We start from the raw sequence: 16,559 nt of genomic DNA on the forward strand, positions 1-16,559 counted from the left end.
ATGCCCTTCAGCAGCTACGGATGCCCACAATATAAAATAATCAGTGTTGCATGACAGTATGTGATTATTGTTCAAAAATTAACCATATTGCTGTTTTGAGAGGAATGTTTGTTTGAAAAAACTCAAAAAGCAATAAATATATACTGTACCATCCTGCACATATAGCAACAATAATCGCTTCTGCCATTTCGATTTCGTCCTTTAGGTGTAGTAATCTCTGGTGAGAGTCCTGTCAGCCACGTCGACAAATAGAATTTATGACTGTCAATTAATTGTCAATAAACGAAAAAATATCCGGTATCATATTTCGGGGCGGAAATAAAAAGGAAAAGATTGAGTGGAAACTCCTGTTCTGTATTAAACAAGAGTACATGAAAGATAGTAAGCACCTGCTGCTCATCAGAAGTGGTTAATCCTTAATTTCTTGGAAGGAAGTGTTTGCGAGATACGTTGCGGATTTGTTTTGCCCGTTCATATATTGGTATGAAACAGTGTCAACAGTCATTTGAAAATTGGGAATTGTGGTCTAATTTTCAGATAATCGATCAAATATTGAATTAAGTAAAAAAGATAATTGGATTCACTCAAAGTACTGCTTAACATCATTTATGTTTTAATCACGAGTGATTGATGTACATCATTTGCTGTTCTTATAATTTCAAAGTGACGGGGAGCACGAAGATACGAATATTTAGTTGGTATAAGCACCTTTGATTTGGAAGACAGGCGGATGCATATGAAAGATTTTACTATAAACTCTGAAGCGGATTAAAACTGTAATGTGATAAATCTGTCGACCAGTTTACGAAGTGTAGCAGATAGTCGGTTAATTACCAAAGAGCCGAGCCTTTATGTGGAATTCGTGCAATTAGATTGTATATTAGGTACGACACACAGTACTTTGCATAAATCCTAGCGAGGAGCTCATTATAGATGTGGGACCTGTCGAATATAGACTTACGAATTGGATAGATATATCGGCGTTTTTAGTAAACGGATATGATATTGCTTAAAAATGAAGCAGATTTGTTGTGTTAAGTTCGTATTTTGCTCACATACGAGGGTTTAGCAGGAACGGCGCTGCGTCAATTTCTCTTTTTCCTGTAGATAATCCGTATCAGAAAAATTTAAATTTATATCTGGAAACGCCTACTCAGAGTATTTCCCTACTTACTCAGCCATGTTCCAAGTAATTAGGCCTACATATTTTTAAATATTCATGTGCACTGTGATACAGTTGTTTGTATCAGTTACATGATATGATCTATATTATATTCAATCGTCCTGTATTGAGGTGTAAAAATAAGTGCTGGTAATGCATTTTACTATAGAAGAGGTTGGGAATGTTTGTTACCTACAATCTTATTTCCCATAGTTTCAAAAGCTTTTAACAGTATAATCACATTCAGTAAGATGGTTGTGTATTAAATAGCCTAATATTGAAACGTAAATGAATTTCTGAGACATGCATACCTTTTGATAGATGCATTATGTGCATGGTAATTATGTGCAGACTCGGATATTTGTGAACTGGAAGTTGATGAAAGTGTCGTATATAAGATGGAAAAATTATGAAATGCTGTATACATTATGCCATGTTGCTGAAGGTGTGGTCCATTTTGAGTCCGTAGAATTCGTTCTGATAGATTTCAGCTTATGTGAAGTTTACAGGCGCTAGGGGAGTAGTGGGACAGGAAGAGATTTTTGTTGCCGTTCTAAATCTATAGGATGTTTATGTTGTTTTGATTATCTGCTGGTAGCAGAATGATTTCCTCCATATAAATGATGATCAAAATTGGTGTTGCAAAGTTTACTATAGATTTTGCTACATGGGCTGTTCTGAGTTACGTTGCATAAATTTAAATAAGAAATCCTCCTTACTTTCTTGGTTTTTTACAAGATTTATACGTAGGTCATATGTGAAGTCATGCCAAATTGCAGTTCAGTAAGCAGTATGTTGGGGCCACTAGCCGTATTTTTGCAAAGGACAATTTTTCGATGTCATTGCAGTTAGTAATAAGTCACCTAGTTTTGTTTACTTTAGCTCGTGTTTTAAGAGGGTTCTCATGCAAAAATTTGTTGATTTTAATTTTTTATGTACAACAGCTTTGGATCATGTTTTGGTGCTTGTCTCATGATAGGATGGTTTTCTGATTTTCTTCCTTATTTGTAGCCTGCCAGTATGTCTTATCTCTGTGCAAGTGGCATCTTGATTGCATAAATAATTACTGAATTATCTAAGATTAAATTCAATTTAAAAAATTTATTCATCAGTTTTGCCCGATTTTCGAAAGGGTCCTCTCACATGTGATTTTTCTATGCAACATACAACATAGAAGAGAGCTCATTTTGTTCAGTGAGGAAAAGTTTTTAACTTAGACAAACCAATACAAAGATAATAAAGTGATTTCATAACATACATTGACCGCTATTAAGGAGCGAAGAATGCGATGGCTATTTGAAAATTAAGAAAAAATTATTATTAGGCCTACTTGTCTTTGTTTTTATTAAAATAAAAATTAATTTGGTGAGGTTTTGAATTTCAGAAATCTTTGGTCATTTAGATCATTCCTGTGGTACCTTGAAATTCACCAAACCACTTTTCACTATCCTTGAACATGTGAAAATATCCAGCATTTTTACATTTAACAGTTGCAAACAGTCAGGTGGACTTAAGAATTGAACTGTACTTTGATGGACGTTAAAGGAAACATTTCAAAGCAGTTTAGCATTGGCTTTGCAGATAAACCTACATGTGACTGCCAACATTTTACCATTCTTTCTGAGACTCCACACTCCATGTCTTTTGTAGTCCAACTTTGAGGTGATAATATCAAATTCTACAGTTCTTCTGGCTTCTTCGACAAATGCAAATTTTCTTTCAGTTGTTTAGTCAGCAGTCTATGATCTAAGCATTTAGGATGTGTCTTACTTATACTACAGGTCCAAAAATCTTTTAGATCTACATCCATACTCCGCAAGCCACCTGACGGTGTGTGGCAGAGGGTACCTTGAATACCTCTATCAGTTCTCCCTTCTATTCCAGTCTCATATTGTTCGTAGAAAGAAAGATTGTTGGTATGCCTCTGTGTGGGCTCTAAACTTTCTGATTTTGTCATCATGGTCTCTTCACGATGTATATGTAGGAGGTAGCAATATACTGCTTGTATATGTTCAAGAAACTTCAACAAAAGCCCATACCGAGCTACTGAGTGTCTCTCTTGCAGAGTCTTTCATGGATTTTATCTGTCATCTCCGTAATGCTTTTGTGATTACTAAATGATCCTGTAACAAAACTTGCTGCCCTCAGTTGGATCTTCTCTCTGTCTTCTATCAACCCTATCAGGTACGGATCCCACACCGGTGAGCAGTATTCAAGCAGTGGGCGAACAAGTGTACTGTAACCTACTTCCTTTGTTTTCATACTGCATTTCCTTAGTATTATTCCAATGAATCTCAGTCTGGCATCTGCTTTACCGACAATTAATTTTATATGGTCATTCCATTTTAAATCACTGCTAATGCCTACTCCCAGATAATTTATGGAATTAACAGCTTCCAGTTGCTGACTTGCTATATTGCAGCTAAATGATAAAGTATCTTTCTTTCTATGTATTTGCAGCACATTACACTTGTCTACATTGAGATTCAATTGCCATTCCCTGCACCGTGCGTCAATTCGCTGCAGATCCTCCTTCATTTCAGTACAATTTTCCATTGTTACCACCTCTCGATGTACTACAGCATCATCTGCAAAAAGCCTCAGCAAACTTTCGATGTTATCCACAAGGTTGTTTACATATAATGTGAATAGCAAAGGTCCTATGACACTCTCCTGCGGCGCACCTGAAATCACTCTTACTTCGGAAGACTTCTCTCCATTGAGAATGACATGCTGCGTTGTGTTATCTAGGAACTATTCAATCTAATCACACAAATGGTCTGATAGTCCATATGCTATTACTTTGTTCATTAAACAACTGTGGGGAACTGTATCAAACTCCTTGCGGAAGTCAAGAAACACAGCATCTACCTGGGAACCCGTGTCTATGGCCCTCTGAGTCTCGTGGATGAATAGTGCGAGCTGGGTTTCACATGATCATCTTTTTCGAAATCCATGCTGATTCCTACAGGGTAGATTTCTAGTCTCCAGAAAAGTCATACTCGAACATAACATGTGTTCCAAAATTCTACAACTGATCGACGTTAGAGATATAGGTCTATCGTTCTGCACATCTGTTCGACGTCCCTTCTTGAGAACAGGGATGACCTGTGCCCTTTTCCAATCTTTTGGAATGCTGTGCTCTTCTAGAAACCTACGGTACACCGCTGCAAGAAGGAGGCAAGTTCCTCCACGTACTCTGTGTAAAATCGAATTGGTATCCCATCAGGTCCAGCGGCCTTTCCTCTTTTGAGCAATTTTAATTGTTTTTCTATCCTTCTGTCATCTATTCTGATATCTACCATTTTGTCATCTGTGTGACAATGTGGAGAAGAAATTACAGTGGTCTTCTTCCGTGAGACAGCTTTGGGAAAGACATTTAGTATTTCGGCCTTTAGTCTGTCATCATCTGTTTCAGTACCATTTTGGTCACAGACTGTCTGGACATTTTGTTTTGATCCACCTACCGCTTTGACATAAGACCAAAATTTCTTAGGATTTTCTGCCAAGTCAGTACATAGAACTTTACTTTTTAATTCATTGAACGCCTCTCGCACATAGCCCTCCTCATACTACATTTCGCTTAGTGTAATTTTTGTTTGTCCTCAAGGCTTTGACTATGTTTACATTTGCTGTGAAGTTCCCTTTGCTTTTGTAGCAGTTTTCTGACACTGTTGTTGTACCACGGTGGCTCTTTTCCATCTCGTACAATCTTGCTTGGCACGTACTCATCTAATGCATATTGTACGATGGTTTTGAACTTCGCTGGGGTTGGGGTTGTTTGGAGGAAGAGACCAAACATCGAGGTCATCGGTCTCATCGGATTAGGGGAGGAAGTCGGCCGTGCCCTTTCAGAGGAACCATTCCGGCATTTGCATGGAGCGATTTAGGGAAATTACGGAAAACCTAAATCAGGATGGCCGGACGCGGGATTGAACCGTCGTCCTCCCGAATGTGAGCCCAGTGTGCTAACCACTGCGCCACCTCGCTCGGTGTTGAACTTCGTTCACTGATCCTCAAGACTATCTGTACTTGAGATAAAACTTTTGTGTTGAGCTGTCAAGTTCTCTGTAATCTGTTTTTTGTCACTGTTGCTAAACAGAAAAGTCTTCCTACCTTTTTAAATATTTCTATTTATGGCTGAAATCATCGATGCGCTAACTGCTTTATGATCGCTGATTCCCTGTTCTGGGTTAAGTGTTTCAAATAGTTCGGGTCTGTTTGTCACCAGAAGGTCTAATATGTTATCGCCACAAGTCAGTTCTCTGTTTAACTGCTCAAGGTAGTTTTCAGACAATGCATTTAAAAAAATTTCACTGGATTCTTGTCCCTTCCACTCGCTATAAACATTTGAGTCTCCCAGTCTATACCTGGTAAATTAAAGTCACCACCCAGAACTATAACGTGTTTGAGAAATCTACTCGAAATATTTTCTAAATTTTCCGTCAGGTGATCTGTCACAACAGCTGTTGAGCCAGGGGTCCTACAAGAGACATCAAATTACCATGTTTGAGACTGCATTAAGCATGACCTTCACCCAAATTATTTCATATTTCGGTTCTCCGTCAATTTCCTTCAATACTATTGCACTTTTTATCGCTATAAACACTGTCTTGCCTGTCTCTGCAGTATATATTCCAGTCTGAGTCTAGAATTTGATTACTGTTTACATCTGGTTTCAGTCAACTTTCTGTCCCTAGTAGTATGTGGGCATTATGACAGTTTATTAATGAGAGCAGTTCTGTGACCTTTCTATAGACACCCCTGCAGTTTATTATTGTTGTTGTTGTTGTTGTCTTCAGTCCTGAGACTGGTTTGATGCAGCTCTCCATGCTACTCTATCCTGTGCAAGCTGCTTCATCTCCCAGTACCTACTGCAACCTACATCCTTCTGAATGTGCTTAGTGTACTCATCTCTCGGTCTCCCTCTACGATTTTTACCCTCCACGCTGCCCTCCAATGCTAAATTTGTGATACCTTGGTGCCTCAAAACATGTCCTACCAACCGATCCCTTCTTCTAGTCAAGTTGTGCCACAAACTTCTCTTTTCCCCAGTCCTACTCAATACCTCTTCATTAGTTATGTGATCTACCCATCTATTCTTCAACATTCTTCTGTAGCACCACATTCCGAAAGCTTCTATTCTCTTCTTGTCCAAACTAGTTATCGTCCATGTTTCACTTCCATACATGGCTACACTCCAAACAAATACTTTCAGAAACGACTTCCTGATACATAAATCTATATTCGATGTTAACAAATTTCTCTTCTTCAGAAACGCTTTCCTTGCCATTACCAGTCTACATTTTATATCCTCTCTACTTCGACCATCATCAGTTATTTTGCTCCCCAAATAGCAAAACTCCTTTACTAGCCTACTTTAAGTGTCATTTCCTAATCTAATACCCTCAGCATCACCCGATTTAATTTGACTACATTCCATTATCCTCGTTTTGCTTTTGTTAATGTTTATCTTATATCCTCCTTTCAAGACACTGTCCATTCCGTTCAACTGCTCTTCCAAGTCCTTTGCCGTCTCTGACAGAATTACAATGTCATCGGCGAACCTCAAAGTTTTTATTTCTTCTCCATGAATTTTAATACCTACTCCAAATTTTTCTTTTGTTTCCTTTACTGCTTGCTCAATATACAGATTGAATAACATCGGGGAGAGGCTACAACCCTGTCTCACTCCTTTCCCAACCACTGCTTCCCTTTCATGCCCCTCTACTCTTATGACTGCCATCTGGTTTCTGTACAAATTATAAATAGCCTTTCGCTCCCTGTATTTTACCCCTGCCAGCTTTAGAATTTGGAGGAGAGTATTCCAGTCAACATTGTCAAAAGCTTTCTCTAAGTCTACAAATGCTAGAAACGTAGGTTTGCCTTTCCTTAATCTTTCTTCTAAGATAAGTCGTAAGGTCAGTATTGCCTCACGTGTTCCAACATTTCGACGGAATCCAAACTGATCCTCCCCGAGGTCTGCATCTACCAGTTTTTCCATTCATCTGTAAAGAATTCGCGTTAGTATTTTGCAGCCGTGGCTTATTAAACTGATAGTTCGGTAATTTTCACATCTGTCAGCACCTGCTTTCTTTGGGATTGGAATTATTATATTCTTCTTGAAGTCTGAGGGTATTTCGCCTGTCTCATACATCTTGCTCACCAGCTGGTAGAGTTTTGACAGGACTGGTTGTCCCAAGGCCGTCAGTAGTTCTAATGGAATGTTGTCTACTCCGGGGGCCTTGTTTCGACTCAGGTCTTTCAGTGCTCTGTCAAACTCTTCACGCAGTATCGTATCTCCCATTTCGTCTTCATCTACATCCTCTTCCATTTCCATAATATTGTCCTCAAGTACCTCGCCCTTGTATAAACCTTCTATATACTCCTTCCACCTTTGTGCCATCCCTTCTTTGCTTAGAACTGGGCTGCCATCTGAGCTCTTGATATTCATACACGTGGTTCTTCTCCAAAGGTCTCTTTAATTTTCCTGTAGGCAGTATCTATCTTACCCCTAGTGAGATAGGCCTCTACATCCTTACATTTGTCCTCTAGCCATCCCTGCTTAGCCATTCTGCACTTCCTGTCGATCTCATTTTTTAGCCGTTTGTATTCCTTTTTGCCTGCTTCATTTACTGCGTTTTTATATTTTCTCCTTTCATCAATTAAATTCAATATTTCTTCTGTTACCCAAGGATTTCTACTAGCCCTCGTCTTTTTACCTACTTGATCCTCTGCTGCCTTCACTACTTCATCCCTCAAAGCTACCCATTCTTCTTCTACTGTATTTCTTTCCTCCATTCCTGTCAATAGTTCCCTTATGCTCTCCCTGAAACTCTGTATAACCTCTGGTTCTTTCAGTTTATCCAGGTCCCATCTCCTTAATTTCCCACATTTTTGCAGTTTCTTCAGTTTTAATCTACAGGTCATAACCAATAGATTGTGGTCAGAGTCCACATCTGCCCCTGGAAATGTCTTACAACTTAAAACCTGGTTCCTAAATCTCTGTCTTACCATTATATAATCTATCTGATACCTTTTAGTATCTCCAGGGTTCTTCCACGTATACAACCTTCTTTCATGATTCTTAAACCAAGTGTTAGCTATGATTAAGTTGTGCTCTGTGCAAAATTCTACTAGGCGGCTTCCTCTTTCATTTCTTAGCCCCAATCCATATTCACCTACTATGTTTCCTTCTCTCCCTTTTCCTACACTCGAATTCCAGTCACCCATTACTATTAAATTTTCGTCTCCCTTCACTGTCTGAATAATTTCTTTTATTTCATCGTACATTTCTTCAATTTCTTCATCATCTGCAGAGCTAGTTGGCATATAAACTTGTACTACTGTAGTAGGTGTGGGCTTCGTATCTATCTTGGCCACAATAATGCGTTCACTATGCTGTTTGTAGTAGCTTACCTGCATTCCTATTTTCCTATTCATTATTAAACCTACTCCTGCATTACCCCTATTTGATTTTGTGTTTATAACCCTGTGTTCACCTGACCAGAAGTCTTGTTCCTCCTGCCACCGAACTTCACTAATTCCCACTATATCTAACTTTAACCTATCCATTTCCCTTTTTAAATTTTCTAACCTACCTGCCCGATTAAGGGATCTGACATTCCACGCTCCGATCCGTAGAACGCCAGTTTTCTTTCTCCTGATAACGACATCCTCCTGAGTAGTCCCCGCCCGGAGATCCGAATGGAGGACTGTTTTACCTCCGGAATATTTTACCCAAGAGGATGCCATCATCATTTAATCATACAGTAAAGCTGCATGTCCTCGGGAAAAATTACGGCTGTAGTTTCCCCTTGCTTTCAGCCGTTCGCAGTACCAGCACAGCAAGGCCGTTTTGGTTAATGTTGCAAGGCCAGATCAGTCAATCATCCAGACTGTTGCCCCTGCAACTACTGAAAAGGCTGCTGCCCCTCTTCAGGAACCACACGTTTGTCTGGCCTCTCAACAGATACCCCTCCGTTGTGGTTGCACCTACGGTACGGCCATCTGTAACGCTGAGGCACGCAAGCCTCCCCGCCAACGGCAGGGTCCATGGTTCATGGGGGGGGGGGGGGGGTGTGTTTACTATTACCACATTAATATTGTTATTCCCTGTTGCATTTTGCCTACTGCTACCTTGCCACGTCTCAGGAAGCATCTTGTCGGGCCTATGGAGGGAATTCTCTAACCTAAAAAACCCACATGTGCACTCCACACATACTCCGCTACCCATGTAGCCACTTCCTGCATGTAGTGCACCCCTGACCTATTCAGGGGGCCCTACATTTCTCCACCTGATAGCGGAGGTCGAGAAATTAGCTTCCCAGATCTCCACAGAATCGTCTGAGCCTCTGGTTTAAGCCTTCCACTTGGCTCCAAACCAGAGGACCACAATCTGGGAATGATACTATAAATAGGTAGCTAAGATTTCATCCTGCGAGCGAGGCTTTCCACCTTCACCAACTCCGCCAACTGCCTGTATGAACTGAGAATGACCTCTGAACCCAGGCGGCAGGAGTCATTGGTGCTGACATGAGCAACAATTTATAGTCAGGTGCACACCGTGTTCTCTATCACTGCTCCACATCTCGGATGAGACACCCCCCCCCCCCCCCCCCCCCTCCCCCTCCCCTGTAAGCAGACAGAGTGAACACTGGCCTTCTTCCCTCCCTAAGGGGCTCCATCACCCGCCTACCATTGGAGCTCCCAATCACTAATAAACCCCTCCCCCCGTGTGCCTGCTTGGACCTTGCTGAAGGACTGGCCACATGTCCACTCACAGGCAGAGTGGGCGATGTCACGTGGCCAGCCTCCACATTGACCCTCCACCTCCTGCGATGCGAATGCCGCTGTACCCTCCACTCCCCTTGGGAGAGGGTGGCCCCAACCCTCAGCAGCAACAGCAACAGTGGTATGTGTAATTGCTTCGAGTTTTTTACCCAACCTTTTGTGTGACCTCTGGCATCTCTCATTAAGACCCGCTGAAGTGTCAGAGGAGAGATCCCAATAGCAGTTAGGCTTGTGTCAACTGAGTGATTCCAATGGACGTACTTCATCTTCTTACTGTGATGATGCTGACTTCTTTGTAATGATTTTTTTGCTGCAAAATTGCTGTCAAATTTTATTAACAGGTTTAACATTGCTCTTTTTCATAGTTTTCAAGTAGCCATTGCAACTCATAAGCCTTTTTCACAGAATGGTTCATTAGATCAAAAGTATATATCACAAGAGAATTTCTGCGGACATTCATATATATCCAAAAGCAATGCTTTATGGTGATGGCATTCAGCAACATGTAATTTATTTCTTCAATTAAGTAAGTGTCACCGTCATGATGTAAATTCTTTTATTTCTTTGAAACCTTCCCGTCAGGTCCTACGCAGAATAATCTGTAAAACCTGTGCTACACTGCATTGGAGTGTTGCTGTGAATGTCAGCCAAGTTACAGTTTCTACTTGACTTTGTTTTCAAGGCTTAAATGTAAAAATACTGGATATTTTCACCAGAAAAAACTGCATTTTCATAGATGGTGAAATGTGTTTTGGTAATTTCTAAAATAGAATAGAAACAACCTAAATGAACAGACAAATATTTCTTAAAGTCAGTGGCTGAGCAAATTAATTTTTATTTTAAGGAAAACAAAGATGCCTAATAACAAATTTTACATAATTTTCAAATGTGCATATTCAAAAGGTTCACTCATTCTTTGCCCATAATAGTAGGCAAATTATTGTTTTTGAACTTCATTTTCTTTGAATTGGTTTGTCTACAAAGGGAATGTACTTTTCTTGATGAAACATAAAGAGCTCTTTTCAGTGGTATAAAGAAAAATAAACACTGAGAGGAAGATTTTGAGATATAGCCTTTTGAAAATGAGACAAAATTGATGAATACATTTTTTGAACCAACTTTAATCTTGGATAAATTGATAATTGAGTAATCAAGACACCACTTGCACAGCATTAAGACATGATGTCTGGTTGCACAAGGTAAAAATAAGCACCAGGAAGTTATTCTTTGATAAGATGTGAGCTGCCAAATCTTGATCCAAATATGTCACAAGATTTACGAGCTACTTTGACAGCATATTGTGATAAATCTGCTGTACATGAGCACCTGTACAGCACCTAGGCTGTTGTACCTAAAAAGTCAAGCAGAAGAACAAAGTTTCCTCATGGGAGAGTCCCCATTGATCATGCACAACAGTAAACAAACTTATGATGTATTAGTATCTGTCACAACATGGAAAAACTAGCCTTTAAAAAAGCATGGATAGTCGTCCCATTATACTACCTACTGCCCTGTAATTTGGCATAGCTTCAAGTAAGACGTGTCTGTACAACCTTAAAAATCTCATCAAAATTGAAGAGAGCTGAGTGGGAATGACCCAAGTACATAATTTCTCTATCTGGTTAATTTGACTAAGAGATGTATATCTTAAAATATGACATTAAAAGTAACCAAGACTTAGGTGGAACAATTTCCTGACCTTGACATAAACTGTGCACTAGAAAAATTAGAGCAATAGGTTTTAATGTGACATCGTTGATGCCAGTTGAATTATTCCTTCAAAATGTTTGTTAGTTTTTTGCTTTTGACTCAGCTACTTACTGTTAATGTGAAACAGGATAACACTGTATTGTGCTATATGATGATGTGATGATGTCCGTGAACAGCTAATAACATGCCTTCATAGCTTTCAAGAAAGTAAAAATAATTTGCAGTAGTGAAGACGAAAAGGAACAAATGTGGCTTGAAGCAATGTCCGTGAATAGTATCTACTGGTATATTCGCCTGGAAATTGTACAGATAGACCTACTCAGGAATAGTAATATTTTACATACTCTTCTAAGTATAGTTAAAACTTTCATGTTTCTTACTTGATGAATACAATTTCATGTGAAAAATAATACTAGAAATATGCAGACTATGAATTTAGCATTGAGATATCAAAACTATTTATGACCACCTGCTGTCGTGAATTAAAGATGTCCTTGGAACAAAGTGCTAACCCACATTTCGTTATGATTAGAGTGATAAATTTATCTGCTGTGTGTTTGAATATCATATGATAGTAACATTTATTCCCATGTGTAATGCTAGAAAGCACTTTCTACTGTATAGATTTCTTTCTTATTGTATTTGCATCATTATCTTTGAATTTAACCAAACATATAGCATGCAGTACCTGAAAAAGTGCTCTTTGTAGGTTAGCACTTTCTTCCACCAATCTCTTCAATCATAAAATTGGGAGTGATATTCACGAAAAGTGTTCAGAATGCTTCCATGATTATTCTGATTGCAGTTTTTCCTTCAACCATAAAATGCATTTTTTCTATGCAACACTTCTACAGACTGTCAATGTTTAGTGATGTTAGCATACTATTATACTTTGTGTAATGCTGTTTGTAAAGGAACTCCCCCCCCCCACACACTCCAAACATTGTGTTTCTCAAGTGAGACTACCATATATTGTGGTAGATTAATTTCAAGACAGATTTTTTTTAATACTGGATTACTGTAGAACACCCAATAGAGATCAGTCGACTGCTAAGATTTTTATCATATTTGCTTTTCTTTACAATATGTTAAGATATTAAATATGTATTGTCTTTAATGTTGGTTTTATTATTTTTTCATGCATAATAATTATATACACACATTTTTATTTGATCTGCATCATACAACAATAGATGACATATTTTACTATTATACAATTGTGTAGCTACACTCTAATTTTTCTTTTATCCTGTAACGAATAAGTAGCGTTTTACTGGGCATATCTATATGGAGAACTCTGTATATTCAAAGAATCTCAATGAGACTTTTTGCATATCCTTTTGCTAGACATGAGCAGCATGCAGATTTTTTACATGTAAAACAATTATGTCTTGTTTTGTTTCACTTACGAGATTACTCTTTGCAAGTTTTTGATATAACATCTTTACACGTTCGTTTTTCTATGTTGGCATTCAAAATGGAGTCTGGAGGTGCTTAGGGCAAAAGTTAATGATTGGCACCACTAATTCTTTTACAGCTTTGATTGTAAAAAACATTAAGAGATGGTGGAGCCAGTTATCAACTTGTACAAGCAGTGGGTATTGATCATGTCCTGATCAGGAATATTATAGAAAACTTGTATGGACCAGTATCTGATCATAGCTCTTATGCTATATTTGCATGACATTTTATCTACCAAATCTATGTCAAATTTGGTGTTATGAAAATTGATTGTTTCTAGAGTTTTCTTTTCTGCAGCCTCATTGACTCTTACACTGTAGTGCATAGAACTAAGAATAAGCACAGTTTTCTTAGTCTTCCCATGGTAATATGTTAGAGTAATGTCATGAACCATGTAAATAATGCTTGAATGAAGTACATCTTGTCCTTTTCTCAGATGGTAGCATTTCCCTTCTATTTATTTTCGAGTGCCAACAATGCTTGTATCCCTCTTTTGCAGCTTGAGAGAAGTAAAGAACTGCCTGATGTAACACTTCTCCCCTTTCATAAGTAAGGTCAAGTAAGGTCCCATGAGACGCGGTGTAATACGTTCTTAGAGGTTGGTATTTGCATATCTTGTTTCATCTTTTCCCAAATAAGGAAAACCATTATTAACATATCTAACTTAAGCTTCTGTGAGCAACCAGTACATTACACTGTACTTACCAAGTTTGGGACTCTCTCACTGAGTAAATGGATGTTTGCATTTTGTCGCATATAACTGCTCATGCACAGTTAGGAATTCAGATGGTTTATAACGTGCAGTGTAATTATCTATAAACATCTTCCAGATTTCAGATGCTAAACAAAATTGTCTACTTCTTTACAATGCTGATAGCTAGCTCTGATTTCAAAGCAAAGAAATCATTTAACTTCTAAAAATCTATTTCCTGCTGTTTTTGAGTGAAAAAGGTTCCACAGATCTCTCAAGCATAGACTCCTTGTTCCATATGTCCCTCAGTCATACATTATGGCTGAAAATGCTTCCAACTGCTCCAAACTCAATAACTACAGATTGTCATTGAGAACAATGTGCTCTTCTGTTTCAGTGCATGTTTTCACCAGGAGCAACATATTTTCACTAATAATAGGTGAAGTGGAGTTAGTGGGATTATTCCATAACAGTACCTTCCATCCTGCAGAGTTTGTTCCATCAGTCCCAAACTCTCTGTGACTAAGATCAGCTCGCCTTTCAGCATTTTGTACTATAGTATCCACAAAATTTAGTGTGGCAAAATAAATAATCCAGTTTGGTATGTCTATATTTCTGAAATTAATAAACATATTGTATGACTTTTGTTTTTTGATGAGTGAGAAATCCTAAAAGGTGTTTTTTTTTTTCATGCTTTTTCATAGGTGTTCAATGTGCCCTCCTTGAGATGCTTGGCATATGTCAATGGGGTATTCAGATTCTTCCCACACTGCAGCACGCATATCTTGAGTTACAGCTTCCATGACTACTGTTATGCGATGTCTCAGTTCACTCATTGTTGTTGGAAATGGATGCGCACAAACAGAGTATTATATAAACCCCCCACAAGAAATATTCTCATACAGTCAGGTCTGGTGACCTTGGACTCCAACTTTGGGAAAGGAGACTTCTCAAGCATATGAAGATTTGTGCTTCCTGTAACAGTGTTTTTGGTAAAGAAAAATGGACTATACACCTTTTCCTGTGAAACTGGACAACACACATTAAAGTCTGAAGACAACTTACATGTGGTTATTCTGTACTCCATAGTCTCACATTGACACTTCACCTTTATATTTAAATGGAATGTTGCCTCATCACTAAATGCCAAGTGTGAAAGAAAACCGTCATCCTCCATCTTCCCAAGAACGAAATTACAGAACTCCACATGTTGCTGTATGCCACCTTCACAAAGAGCTTGCAGTAGCTGAATTTTGTATGGTTTCCTGTGTAACATGAAAGTCACACTGACAGTTATTACTGACCTGCATTGCGCAAAACTTAGAACATGAAACACTTTCTGTTGCCCTTACACCATTTTTACTAGAACTGAAGCAGGCGCGCACTGCTGCTACCTAGTGGGAAAACATGAAGGTTTACTCATTCCAACAGTACATTGTTCACGCACATATCTCAAATAATACAACTGTTATGATATTTTAAAATTGGATGATTTTTTTTGTACACCCCGTATTATGAGGGGGGAATGAGCAAGTGTGAGTAGTACTCGTGTTCTAAGGGTTCAGCGCAAACTTAATTATGTATATAGAGATGTAAGTTTCGATCAGGGAGCTTGCGAGCATTAAAATGTATGAAATTAATCACCATATCTTTCGGTTGCATTGACTTAGAGGCTTAAATTTTTTACACTGCCAATGGACCATAGACCTTAGTATTTTATATAAACTTCAACCTGATTCCTCTCCATGTCCCTGAAAAAAAGGGATCTTAACAGAGGGACAACAAAATGTTCCTATAAGAGTATCGTTTCTACTGAGGTACAGAACCCTAAAAATTAATGTAAATAATATAAAAATAAATTTTATATTTCACAATTACACTAATTACGGTATTTTACTCATCTCTTCCTCTCCCTGTATAACGACTACCAATACTTGCTGGTTGCATACCAATACCATACCATACCATACCATACCATACCATACCAAGAGCTATCTACACAAATTACAGCATCATTTTGGTCAGAAGAAACTCTTGGTTGGTCATTATTGTCACTGCATTCCGAATGTGCAGGAAAATTTTGTTCTTTGCCCAATGTGCCACTTTTATTGTGCTCTCTCTGAAACTCTTCTACTTCAGATTGAGTTGGAAATATCTAAAGAGATTCTATAATTTCAGGTTCAGAAAGGCTATGACTGGAATAGCAATCTGTTATAGCTTTAGTTGAACAGGTAATGATAACAAACAAGACACTCAGAAACCATTACCAATAACATTTTATGAACTCAATCATTGTTGGCTAACAATAGAGTGAAATAAACCAGATAAAGTACATGTCACCGAGCGAGGTGGCGCGGTGGTTAGACACTGGACTCGTACTCGGGAGGATGATGGTTAAATCCTGTGTCCGGCCATCCTGATTTAGGTTATCCGTGATTTCCCTAAATCGCTCTAGGGAAATGCTGGGATGGTTCCTTTGAAAGGGCACAGCCGACTTCCTTCCCCATCCTTCCCTAACCCGATGAGACCGATGACCTCGCTGTCTGGTCTCCTCCCCCAAACAATCCAATCCAATCAAAAGTACTTGTCGGTGAGAAGTGGTTAATTGACCATAGTTGGGAACTAGTGGTAAATGTGTATTCTCTTAAAAATTTGTAGTTACAAAGCAAAACAGTTACGGCAAATGAAACTTTAAAACAATTAGGTCATAAAATCACAGAAACAGACTATTTTAAACACCGA

General features: G+C 38.6%; 1 protein-coding gene across 2 annotated transcripts in view; it reads left to right on the plus strand.

The window, feature by feature from the left end:
* Positions 1 to 217: 217 nt before the first annotated feature.
* LOC126272385 (uncharacterized) overlaps positions 218 to 16,559 on the plus strand; it is a 99,119-nt gene continuing 82,777 nt past the window's right edge. The window contains exon 1 of one of the 2 annotated variants that reach the window (XM_049975203.1): positions 218 to 481. The gene's annotated coding sequence lies outside the window, so the exon portion shown is untranslated. Of the gene's footprint in view, positions 482 to 617; positions 885 to 16,559 lie in introns of those variants that run through there. The other variant, XM_049975204.1, reaches the window with a different exon arrangement.

This window comes from Schistocerca gregaria, chromosome 5, assembly GCF_023897955.1.
Source record: "Schistocerca gregaria isolate iqSchGreg1 chromosome 5, iqSchGreg1.2, whole genome shotgun sequence".
Classification (NCBI taxonomy): domain Eukaryota; kingdom Metazoa; phylum Arthropoda; class Insecta; order Orthoptera; family Acrididae; genus Schistocerca; species Schistocerca gregaria.